At 50.3% G+C, this 11,736-nt stretch overlaps 1 pseudogene; it reads left to right on the plus strand.

Moving 5' to 3' along the window:
- The first annotated feature begins 1,276 nt into the window (after positions 1 to 1,276).
- LOC149915815 (protocadherin alpha-2 pseudogene) lies at positions 1,277 to 6,355 on the plus strand (annotated as a pseudogene).
- Positions 6,356 to 11,736: the final 5,381 nt, after the last annotated feature.

The following is an 11,736-nucleotide window of genomic DNA, read 5'->3' on the forward strand; positions in this document are numbered from 1 at the left end:
AAGAACAACGTGAGCTGTCTGGGATCAGAGCTTGATAACATCTCCATCTGAGATCGTTGAGATGGTTCAAAGCATTCAGAGTTTCTGAGGCTGGTAAGATCCTGGCAGCCAGCGTGTGCCTCTGCATCAGCTCAGCTGCTAATAGTGTTGTTGAGCAAAGTTGAGGATCTGCAGAACCCTGGGTCATGTTGAGTTTGGGACTTAGAGCTGGATCCATTTGGTGGAATGGATCAAAGTTCAGACTTGTGGTTTTTGTTGGCGGTGTCAAGAAGGGCCTGGGCTTCCTTATCAGAGAAGAAAGTGTCTTGTCTGAGGAACACAGAGATGTTCAGAAGAAGATGGAGTGTATCTCTGGAGAACAGCTGGAAAATGCTGACTGAGCTGGAGCTCGTATTTGCAAGGCACAGGATAGGGTTTGCCAGTAGAAAACCTTTAGAGAAGGCCATCCACACAGTGTTTGAATATGGAATATTGTTGCTCAAACGAGGAGCTTTTCCCAATATTGATAATTCTAGCTGACTTCATTAAAACTCCCCATGATCTTCCCTCTACTGCTATTCTTTCCTGGGAGGGGAAAATGTACCCTCTGTATTCAAGACATTTGCTAAACATGTGCTTCAATGACATGCAATGGGATCTTATTTTTTTTTTCTCTCCTGTTATGCGAGTGTCCCACTCTGTTGTTTTTCTTCTCTCGTAATGGAAATAAGTTGATGATAGTGAATGAGATGTAGTGTGGTGAGTTTTGCTGCTGTCAGACTGTACAACTTTGAGCAGCTGGCCATGAGCCTGAGGTCTGGATTTTCTACTTCAGTGATCTGAGGTTGTCATTGATTGAGAGAAAGTCCTTAGTTTTCAGGTCTCCCGCTTTCTTTCCTTCTGAAAGGTGTGTGCCAGGGAGCGCTGCACACTATGCCATGATCATGTTCCTCTTGGGAACGTGCATCCACCGATACCACAGGCAAATCCATCATACTTAAAAAGACCCTGTGATTGATTAATAGAGGTAAGTTATTCTACTGTTCTGCAGTTGTCTGTTTTCAGTGAATGGAGTTCATATGGCCTGGATATTGCTTCTAGGTTTGCAAGATTCTGGTGATCATGTCTGTACCAATGCAGGTAAGATATAAAGATGCATTTTAAGTTTACATTGGTAAAACTCAGAAGGCACAAACCAAACACAGTGGACAGCAAGGAATTAGATTTGAATCTGTATTCAAAGCATCACTGCTGTTCTTCAGAAGCAGGCTTGCCTTCAGCAGTGTTATTTCTGCATGAACTAGCAATAGGTTGTAACAGGAAGGCTGGCAATACCCCAACTCTTAGGCACTTCCTCCTGCAGAAGCATCCAGCTGTGCTGAGTCTCCTCTCATGTCCTCCTCTAATGGCTTCTGCCATAGAGAAGTGGTGACTAAGCAGCGTTTGGAGAGCTCATGCTCACTTCACATCCCTTCCCGTTGAGCACCTCACAGCAAAGTCGTTGCAGCCTTACATTGCCAGCAGCATGGATTTTCAGCATGGAATCCCCCCCGTTGGAGGAATTGGTGAACGATCCTTTTCCCGTGGAAGGGCTCACTGAGGAGTACACGAGCCAGAAGTGGAAAAGGGAATCTGTTTCTCACTCCTTTCACTGCACTTAATCTTTGTGAGACTTACAATGGCCTTTAAAGCCCCGCTTCCCCGTGTGTCTGCTACAAGGAATGTGTACATTTAATACAAGAGAGGTAGGAAACAGGTATGTGAACAGAGCATGCTTTCCAAAACGCTCTATTCAGAAAGATTTCTTAACAGAAAAACACTGATCATGGCCATTTTATGAACAGTCTTGCTAACAGGCAAAAGCATTCAGTAGATTTCAAGGCATGGCAATTTCACTTGGAACACAAGTGCGAATGATGATTGGAGCCTACTCTCAATAAAAGGGGTGAAAATGGATGTGAGAAAGGAGTCAGAACAGAAAAACCCCATTAGTGTCTGAAAGAAGTGAATTGCAATGAATGAGGAAAGGAACTCCGAAAAAATAAAGATGAAGCGAATCTGGCGCGAAACGCAGAGAAGCACAGAGGCAATTCCCTCCGCGAGCCACATGATGCCGCTCTGAGCTAAGGAACGCGCGATGCGGTCGAGGAAAGGGAGGGGAACACCTTCCGGTGCCCATGGAAAAGAAGGCAGAGCAAGAGCGAGCGGCGGGGAGGAGGACGCGCGTCCCGTGAGGAAGGATTGTGGGGGCGAGCGCGGGCGGAGGGTTTGTAGCAGGCAGGTGGTGAGGTGCGTGGCGTGGAGAAGGAGCGGTGCGGCGTTGAGGGCGCCTCAACTCTGCCTTCAGTCATTGTAGGACTGACATACACAGCAACTGGAGCCACCATTACCCGAGTCTTGGCTCAAAGCAACATTTAGATATACTTTGCTGTAAGAAATATATACAGAAGGCAGGTGATCAGAACATGTTTTTGGAAGACTTGAGTTAAACCACAAGATTTCCGACAGAGGTCATAGTAGAAACTGTCCTACTAACCAACCTGTGGGTACAAAACATTTCACGGCATGGTCATTTCAAGTAGAAGACAACAGGAAGAGATTAATCGGTGTCTCACTGCAACTAAATAGTTGTGAACTACGACTTAACGAGTACAATGAAAATTGCTGAGAGTAAAAACTTGTAAAGAAAACTATATCTCGAAGAGAACTGAAGCATAAGAAATGGAAAATTGCAAAGGCGAAGCGACTCCGGCACGATCTGCAGAAACACAAGAGCAGTTCCCTCCGCGAGCCACATGATGCCGCTCTGAGCTAAGGAACGCGCGATGCGATCGGGGAAAGGGAGGGGAACACCTTCCGGTGCCCATGGAAAAGAAAGCAGAGCAAGAGCGAGCGGCGGGGAGGAGGACGCGCGTCCCGTGAGGAAGGATTGTGGGGGCGAGCGCGGGCGGAGGGTTTGTAGCAGGCAGGTGGTGAGGTGCGTGGCGTGGAGAAGGAGCGGTGCGGCGTTGAGGGCGATGGTTGGCGGTGGAGCATCGCGTCGGAGCTGGGCGGCCGCGGTGCTGGTGCTGCAGGCGGCCTGGGCGCTGGGCGGCGGGCAGGTGCGCTACTCGGTGCCGGAGGAAGCGGAGGCCGGCACGGTGGTGGGGCGGCTGGCGCAGGACCTGGGCCTGGAGGCGGGCGAGGCGGAGGCGCGGCGGCTGCGGCTGGTGTCGCGGGGCCGGCGGGCGAGCGTGGAGGTGAGCGGGGCGAGCGGGGCGCTGGTGGTGAGCTCGCGGCTGGACCGGGAGGAGCTGTGCGGGAAGAGCGCGCCGTGCGCCCTGCGCCTGGAGGTGCTGCTGGAGCGGCCGCTGCGCGTCTTCCACGTGGAGGTGGAGGTCACCGACATCAACGACAATGCCCCGCGCTTCCCCGCCGCCTCCAAAAACATCAGCATCGCGGAACTGTCTCTGCCCGGATCGCGTTTCCCACTGGAGGGCGCGTCGGATGCGGATATCGGATCGAACGCGCAGCTCTCGTATACTCTGAGCCCTTCCGAGCATTTCGCTCTGGATGTAAAATCGTCAGATGAAGACAGGAAATCTCTTTTTCTTGTGTTAACGCATCCTCTGGACCGGGAGTCGGTGTCGGAGCACCGCTTGGTGTTGACGGCGAGTGACGGGGGCAGGCCGGCGCTGACGGGCACGGTGCAGCTGGTGATCTCGGTGCTGGATGCGAACGACAACGCGCCGCAGTTCAACCAGTCGGTGTATAAAGTGCAGCTGCCGGAGGACGCGGCGGAGGGCACGCTGGTGGCGCGAGTGGCAGCCACGGACCCGGACGAGGGAATTAATCAGGAGTTTTCCTACAGCATCGTCAGTTCTGTTCCTGCGTCTCAGAGAGATTCACTTAGCATTGATCCGCGGACAGGGGAGATCCGGCTCCGAGCCCCCTTAGACTTCGAAGAAGTCCGTTTACACGAGTTGCAAATCGAGGCGAGAGATAAAGGTTTTCCTCCGTTGTCGGGGCACTGCAGCGTGGAGCTGGAGGTGGTGGACGTGAACGACAACGCGCCCGAGGTGTGGGTGACGTCGCTGTCGGTGCCGGTGCCCGAGGACGCGGCGCTGGGGACGGTGGTGGCGCTGCTGAGCGTGTCGGACCGGGACTCGGGGCCGAACGGGCGGGTGCGGTGCGCGGTGCGGCCGCCGTCGCCGTTCGGGCTGGTGGCGACGTTCGCGGGCTCGTACTCGCTGGTGCTGCGGGAGGCGCTGGACCGGGAGCGGGTGTCGGAGTACGAGGTGGAGGTGCGGGCGGAGGACGGCGGGGCGCCGCCGCTGCGCGCCAGCCGCGGGCTGCGGGTGCCGGTGTCGGACGTGAACGACAACGCGCCGGCGTTCGCGCAGGCCGTGTACACGGTGCTGGCGCGGGAGAACAACGCGGCGGGCGCGGAGCTGGCGCGGCTGTGGGCGCGGGACCCGGACGAGGCGGGCAACGGGCGCGTGAGCTACTCGGTGTCGGAGGGCGGCGCGGGGACGGGCGCGGGCTCGGGCTCGGGCTCGGGCTCGGGCTGGCGTCCGGCGTCGAGCTACGTGTCGGTGGACGCGGAGAGCGGGCGTCTGCGGGCGCTGCGGCCGCTGGACTACGAGGAGCTGCAGGTGCTGCAGTTCGAGGTGCGGGCGGTGGACGCGGGGGAGCCGCCGCTGTGCGGCAACGCCACGGTGCAGCTGTTCGTGGTGGACGAGAACGACAACGCGCCGGCGCTGCTGCCGCTGGCGGGCGGCGGGCCGGGGCCCTGGGCTGCGGGCGAGGCGGCGGAGGCGGTGGAGCCGGGGTCGCGGGCGTCGGGCTCGGCGGGATCTCCGGGCTCGTCGGGCTCGGTCGTGTCGTCGTGGTCGCTGTGGGCGCGGGCGGCGTGGGGTGCTCCGGCGGGGCAGGTGGTGGCGAAGATCCGCGCGGTGGACGCGGACTCGGGCTACAACGCGTGGCTGCGCTACGAGCTGCGGGAGCCGCGGGGCGAGGGCCCGTTCCGCGTGGGGCTGTACAGCGGCGAGGTGAGCACGGCGCGGGCGCTGGAGGAGGCGGACGGCCCGCGGCAGAGGCTGCTGATCGTGGTGCGGGACCACGGCGAGCCGCCGCGCTCGGCCACGGCCACGCTGAGCGTGTCGCTGGTGGAGGGCGCCGAGGCGGCGCTGGCGGCGGCGGCGGGTGTGGTGTCCCGGCTGCGGCCGGCGGCGGGCGGGGAGGGCGGATCATCGGCGTCGGCGACGAACGTGTGGCTGGTGGCGGCCATCTGCGCGGTGTCGAGCCTGTTGGTGCTGGCGGTGGTGCTGTACGGGGCCGGGCGCTGGGCGCCGCGGGCGGCCGTGCTGGCGGGGCCCGGGCCCGGGCCGGCGACGCTGGTGTGCGCCAGCGAGGTGGGCAGCTGGTCGTACTCGCAGCGCCAGAGCCGGAGCCTGTGCGTGGCCACGGACGGCGCGGGCAAGAGCGACCTGATGGTGTTCAGCCCCAACTGCCCGCCGCCGCCCGGCCCCGCGCCGAAGGAGACGCCGCACGACGCGCCCTCCCTGCTGGACACGGTCAGTGCCCACCGCGGTCCTCTCACCGTTTATATCTTTCCTTCTTTCCTTCCTTCCTTCCTTCCTTTCCATTTTTCTTTCTGTCGTTTCCCCTCATCTCCTTCTTTCTCCTATGCTACATCCCGTGTGTTTGCTTCACGTCCTCTTGCATGTCCCCGGCATCCCTTCTCCCTCTTGCTCTCCGCTCTTTAACGTGTGTGGCTGCCGCGGTCTCGGGCCCGCCCCGGTCATTGCTGTTTTGGTGGTGGAGCTGCCCATGCTCTCAGCGGTGTGTCTTGGGAGCATGTCTCCTAGTAGGTCCTTCCAGGAGTTGTGCAAGCTGAGGAAAGATGGAGAAGTTGTGCGAGAGTGGGCTGTGAAATTTTTTCTCATTTTTCCGTGATGAAAAACTGTGATACCATTTGGTGCTGTATGTGATCCTGTGTCATTTTTATCTTCTTCCTTCTCCCATCTGCCTGCTTGCTGTTAGATAAGTTTGTGAAGTACCATTGAATGTCTCTTCCATTTCTTGTTGCACGCTTGGATTAGTTTTCCTTTTCTGGATTTATTTTATGTATTTTCATTTCTTTGCTTATTGAACATTCACATCTGTGCTATTGTCCATCCAAGAGCTACTCAGTTGTTGGTTTGGAACTTCTTTCTGAGGTTAGTTGTCCAGTATCTGAGTTTTTCTTTTATTATCGTTATTATGGAATAAAACAGAGGCTTTGTGTTATCAGTTCTGTAGACACTGTTTCCTGGTAGTGTCTGTCAGTGAAGGCCTGCTAGACTTGAAGGATGTTTTTCTTGATGGTTGTTCACTAGCTGTGGTGATGCTGAGTGTAGACTCTTGGGATGTCTGTATCTGACATTCTCATGTACAAGAGATGCGGTGGTAAATGACACTGGTATTTCAGGTTTCTCTCCTCAAATGGTGTATTTTTCTCTTCTTTGAGTCAGCTGACAGAGTTATCCGTGAGGTCAATACATTTTCCCGCATCCTTTCCAACCACGGTATTACTTCTCTGCTGCACCGACTGTCCTTGTCAATTCCTGCCGACCTCTCTGTTATTCTCTGTGGCAGATGGGCTCAGCCCCTGGGCTGAGGTTGGTCACTTCCAGGTGCTGTTAGCCATGTCCCATGTCTGCACCTATTTCTGCAGCATGTGATGTGGTGCAGAGCCATTAGCACTTGAAGGCTTACTGATGAAAATGTTACTTGTTTCTTTATTTAATTTGGGTGAACTTGTGGTGGGGTATGTGCTGTCCTATTTCCTTGCCAGGTTCAATTTGAGAAGGTGATTCTAGATTCTGGAGCTTCTGCTGATTTCTTATGATTCAAGCTCTGCAAATGCTGTTGTTGGTGTGCAGCATTTCTTCCTGTGTTTGTTGGAGGTTGGAAGACATGAAGGGTCAGTCTGGTTGTGCCAGAATAGCAGGCAGGATTGAATGTCATTGGTGACACTGAATGCTGTCACTGGATTTTCAGAAACGTTTCTTTTCAGAAACGTTGTCTTCCTTTTATTTAGGTCTTCTTACAAAGAATCATGATACAAGGCAGAAATTTAAAGTTGAGGGTTATGTTTGTGATGTTAACTTCTGTATTTCAATTTTCATGGCAGAGTTATAATGAAAATCGATATGGACTTTTCCTATTTTTATTAGTTTTTTTTTTTTTTTTTAATTTGTTGTTGTCTTCCTTGGTAGTGAAATGTATTTCGAGAGAATAGTGTGACCATATTCATGGAAATGGGAATGCATACTTCTATTTTATTTTATTTTTTTAAATAGGAATGCTATTACCATATTGAGCAATATGAATTGTTGAGACCTCCAAGATTGCTTTTCAAAATGGCATTTTTCTCCTTCTTCTCTCCTCTACCTCCTTTGGCAGTCTGTGATCCTTTTCTGTCCATTTTGCACTTGAAACTTTCATGACTAATGCTTTTGCTTGCAAGAGTAGCCCATGTATGTATGTAACCCATATCTTAAGAGCAGATCTCAAGAGGATGGGGCCAGGCTCTTTTCAGTGATGTCCAGCAATAGGACAAGGGAACAAACTGAAACATAGGAAGTTCCATCTGAATGTGAGAAATAACTTCTTTACCTGGAGGGTGACAGAGCTCTGGAACGGTCTACTGAGAGAAGTTGTGGTGTTTCCTTCTCTGATGATACTGAAAACCCATCGAGATGCTTTCCTTTGCAACTTACTCCAGGGAACCTGCTTTAGCAGGGGGTGAAGTAAGTTGATCTCCAGAGGTCCCTTCCATACCCAACAATTCTGTGATTCTGTTTAATTGTATGAAATTTTCTTACCATGTGCAGTTGCGGAAGGCGGTGTCAGCTTCTGTGTCTGCTGGTGTTGATGTTGCTGCCTTTTCATGGAGGAAAATAATGATTGTGCTCTCAAGTTGGTGTAGTTGTGGACTTGTTTTCTCTATGCTGGAAAATGGTTTGAGGTCTGGCGTCCTGTTCTGGTGTTCTTTTAACAGTGTTATCAGCATCAGCCACTGACTTAGAAAATCCCTGAAACTCTTCCATCCAAGAAGAAGTCAAATGCTTCCATACAGTTACTATTATCAATTACAGTGCTTTGTTTGACGTTGCCTGTGCTATTCCCTCACAGAATGAAATCGGTACTTATTGCCTTTAGAGGTGTCATGACACCAGCGTTAGAAATAGTGTTGCTTACAGGCCTGTAACGTTTCCAGCTGAAATGACTGAAGCACTGCAAAAGAGGAATGGTCAGCAGCACAGATTCTGCTGGATTCTGCATGTATACAGTAGTCTCTCTTTATTTCTGTTAATGGCTCTGTCACTGATCGGAAAGTTGTCCAAAATGCATCCAGCCTCTGGGTGAGAATTGCAAGTGTGGCACCTGTGAGGAGTGAAGCTGGCAATGACAGTGAGTAAGGTCTGCTCTTTGCTCATGTGATGGGTGATCCTAATCGATGGGAAAACTTGTGTGAGGGGAGGACATCATTTGGAAGAGGGTGGAACATGTCATAAGAATGAGAGATCTCTCCTTGTCTTGAGAACAAGTGTCCCAGAATGTGGAGTTAACGATACCAGAGGTGGAATGGGCCCAGAGCATTCTGGGCCAGGATCATTTGCCAGGTTCCCAGAGATGGGAGCAGTGATTCTCCGGCTCTTGAGCTTGTATGTAGTACTGGTCTTTCTGAGCATGAGAGGCTGTGTGTTATTCATGGTGCTACGTGATTTGATTTGTTTGCTTGGAAGCTTTCTTTGTTTTCTTCCATGGAGGAATCATTGATGCACATAGGGGAAGACCTGGTATGCTGAGACAATCCAAATAATTGCATATTTATAGGTGAGACTTGGAGAGGCCTTCAAAGAAGCACTTGTTGACAGTACAGCCGTTATATGAGGTGTGATGAGCTTTCCCACGTCCACATGTAGTCAAATTCTGTGTGCCTTCACTTCCTGTTGTCCTTGTGCCATTCCTGATTGTGAAGACATCTGTGCATGTATTCACTTGTGTTCAAATGTGAAACGTTGTTGCCCAAACAGTGGCTTTTCACAATATTAGTATTTCTGCTCTGCTGTAGTGGACCTCCCCATGATTTTCCTTCTCCTGGTATTATTGCTTGGGAGGGGAAGAAGTGTGCTCTGTACTCCAGATGTTGGCAAGCCTTGTGTTTCAATGATGTGCAATTGGATCTTTTTGTTTCCTTCTCGCTGTCAAAAAAGTGTCCCACATTATTGTTTTATTTCTCTCGCACTGGAAATACTTTGGTAGCGGTGGATGGGATGTAGTGCGCTGAGTTCTGGTTGCTGTGACATTGCAGATCTTTGGGCAATTGGCCATGAGTGTGTGATACATCCTTTCCACTCTGGTGGGCTCTGGTACTCTTGGAGAGAAAGTCATTCGCTTTCAGGTTTCGCTCTTGCTTCCCTTCTGGTATATGTGTGCCAGGGAGCACTGCATCTTATCCAGTAACAGTGTTCTTTTTGTTGAAGGTTTGCTGCTACTATGGGTAAGTCGTCCATATTAAAGGAATGTGTGATCTGTGTTGTGCTTCCTTTGTGTTGGAGAGAGTGAATATTGCCTGAGGACTGGAGCCTTCCTTTGATGAAGTGCATTTGAATGGGTAGAGCAGTTTCTGCCACAGTCCAAGGTTCCTTCCTGGGTTGTGTGTCAGTCTAGAGTTGGAAATAGAGGTGGTTTTTCAGGAGACAATATTTGGTGGGTATAATCGTTGTGTACTTGACTTTTTCTCAGTTTATACACTTTCTTTGGACTGATGGTGTGCCATCTTGTGTCAGGACTCATTCTAAATATGAGTGTATACGCAAAATCCTGTATAGCAGCCCAGGTCACTTTCTCTGCAGAAAAAAGAAAGTTCTTTACAGCCACAGGTATGTGTTTGTATTTTTTATTTTTTATTTCTTGGAGGACTCACCAGTGTTGGAGGCAGTAAGCTAAGGTGTTCGGCAGTAGATACTCTGTCAACTTGGGTGCTATTCACAGAATTTTCTCAGCTTCTCTGTGTGAACTTGGTGGTTTCTCAGTATAGCTATAGGTAGTGTGAAAGACAAGTTCTTTGTGCATTTGTGATGAGTGTGCAGTGGTACAATCCTTGAGGATTTGCTTTACCCTCAGCAGAAGAATGAAATGCCACATCGGCTTGATATGAGTTAGAACAGTACAACTCTCCCAAGATGTAGCTTATCTTGAATCATTCAAATGTCTGTGCAATCTCAATTTTGACCTCAGCCCAACTCCAAGTTACCTGAAAATAAAACAGTACTCATTTTGCTGCCTATAGCGTATGTGTTCTCATCCCTCTGGGTATGGCATGAATGAGAAGGTGATCTGCTTATACTGTGTAAATGGATGATCTTAGCAAGTGGGTAAGTAGAAGGAAAATACATTTATGCTCTTTAAACATCTTTCATTCTGGATTCACATGGAGTGAGTTTGCTGTTTTTTTTTTTTTATATAAAGTCTGTCCCAGAATTTCTTCCCATGCAGTGGTCAAGACATTGGTCTCTATCCAGGCTGTTATGTCTGTTATCTACGTGAAGCTGCAAAAAAACGTGTCTTGGAGAATACTACTCGTAGCATTTCTCTATTTGCTCACAGTCTGCTGCATCTGGAAAAATCAACAAAATGCTTCTACACAGGGCAGGATTCATTTTTGTCTCTATCTGTCAGTCTGGGGTAATACTGATGTGAGATCACAGGAGATACATAGGCGCAAAAAACGGAAATGCAGAACAAAGCCTGTTCCATTGTATCCTGAATGTGTCAGGAACGTGTTAATGAAAGTCTCCATCCCTGGGTGATGCAGTGTCTGCTGGAAGTTGCTGCTTACCTTTCTCATGAGCTTGTCTGCTCAGGAGCATCACAGAAGCCTCATCTTCAGAGGCTGAACCTCCACTCTGCCCTGCAGGAAAGAATCTGGATTAGGAGACATGCTCTGTCCAAATGCTTCCTCAGACCAATGAGCCTGCCTTTGGTTGGGGTAAAGAAATACAGGTAAGGTACAAAGATGCAGGACTAAGGAGAGTCTTTGTGATTAGAATTTGTACACTGTGAACTCACCAGAAATTAAACACGAATAACCTGTGAGGAGAAGTCATTGGTCATGAGTGTAAGAAGGGGAGCTGTTTCCCGCTTTTCTCCCTGCACTCAATCCTTATAAGACTTACGTGAACAGCCTGTGAACCTCAACTTCCAGTGTTTAGGCTAAAGATGACATTCATTTTAGATATATTTTGTACTAAGAACGGTATAGAGGACCACAGGAATGGAGCATGTTTTCAGAAACATTTCAGGTAAACCACATGGGTTCTAACAGAGGAGCACTGATCACAGTCATCGTGGAAGCTGTCCCTCTAAGCAAAATTCAATGTATTTCCTGCACACCCATTTCATTTGGAAAGGAAGGATGAAAGGTTACTCCACGTCTCATTGTAGCTAAAAACACATGCACTTCTGTGGAAATGGTACAGTGCTATAGGTAAAGATTCAGAAGAGCAAAGAAGAAAAAGAAACAAAAACAACTGAAAGAGCAATGAAGTGAAAAGAATGAAAAATAGTAAAGATGAAGTGAATCCGGCACGAGAGGCAATTCCCACAGCAAGCCAACTCTGCAACCTCTGTCCTGGCTGCCAACGAAGGTATCCCTTTGTGGCCAAGAAGATCAACAGTATCCAGGGCAATGGGTCATATTAAAAGGAGAATGGCCAGCAGGTT

The sequence above is a fragment of the Phasianus colchicus genome, chromosome 15 (assembly GCF_987193195.1).
Source record: "Phasianus colchicus chromosome 15, bPhaCol1.hap1.1, whole genome shotgun sequence".
In the NCBI taxonomy this organism is placed as follows: Eukaryota; Metazoa; Chordata; class Aves; order Galliformes; family Phasianidae; genus Phasianus; species Phasianus colchicus.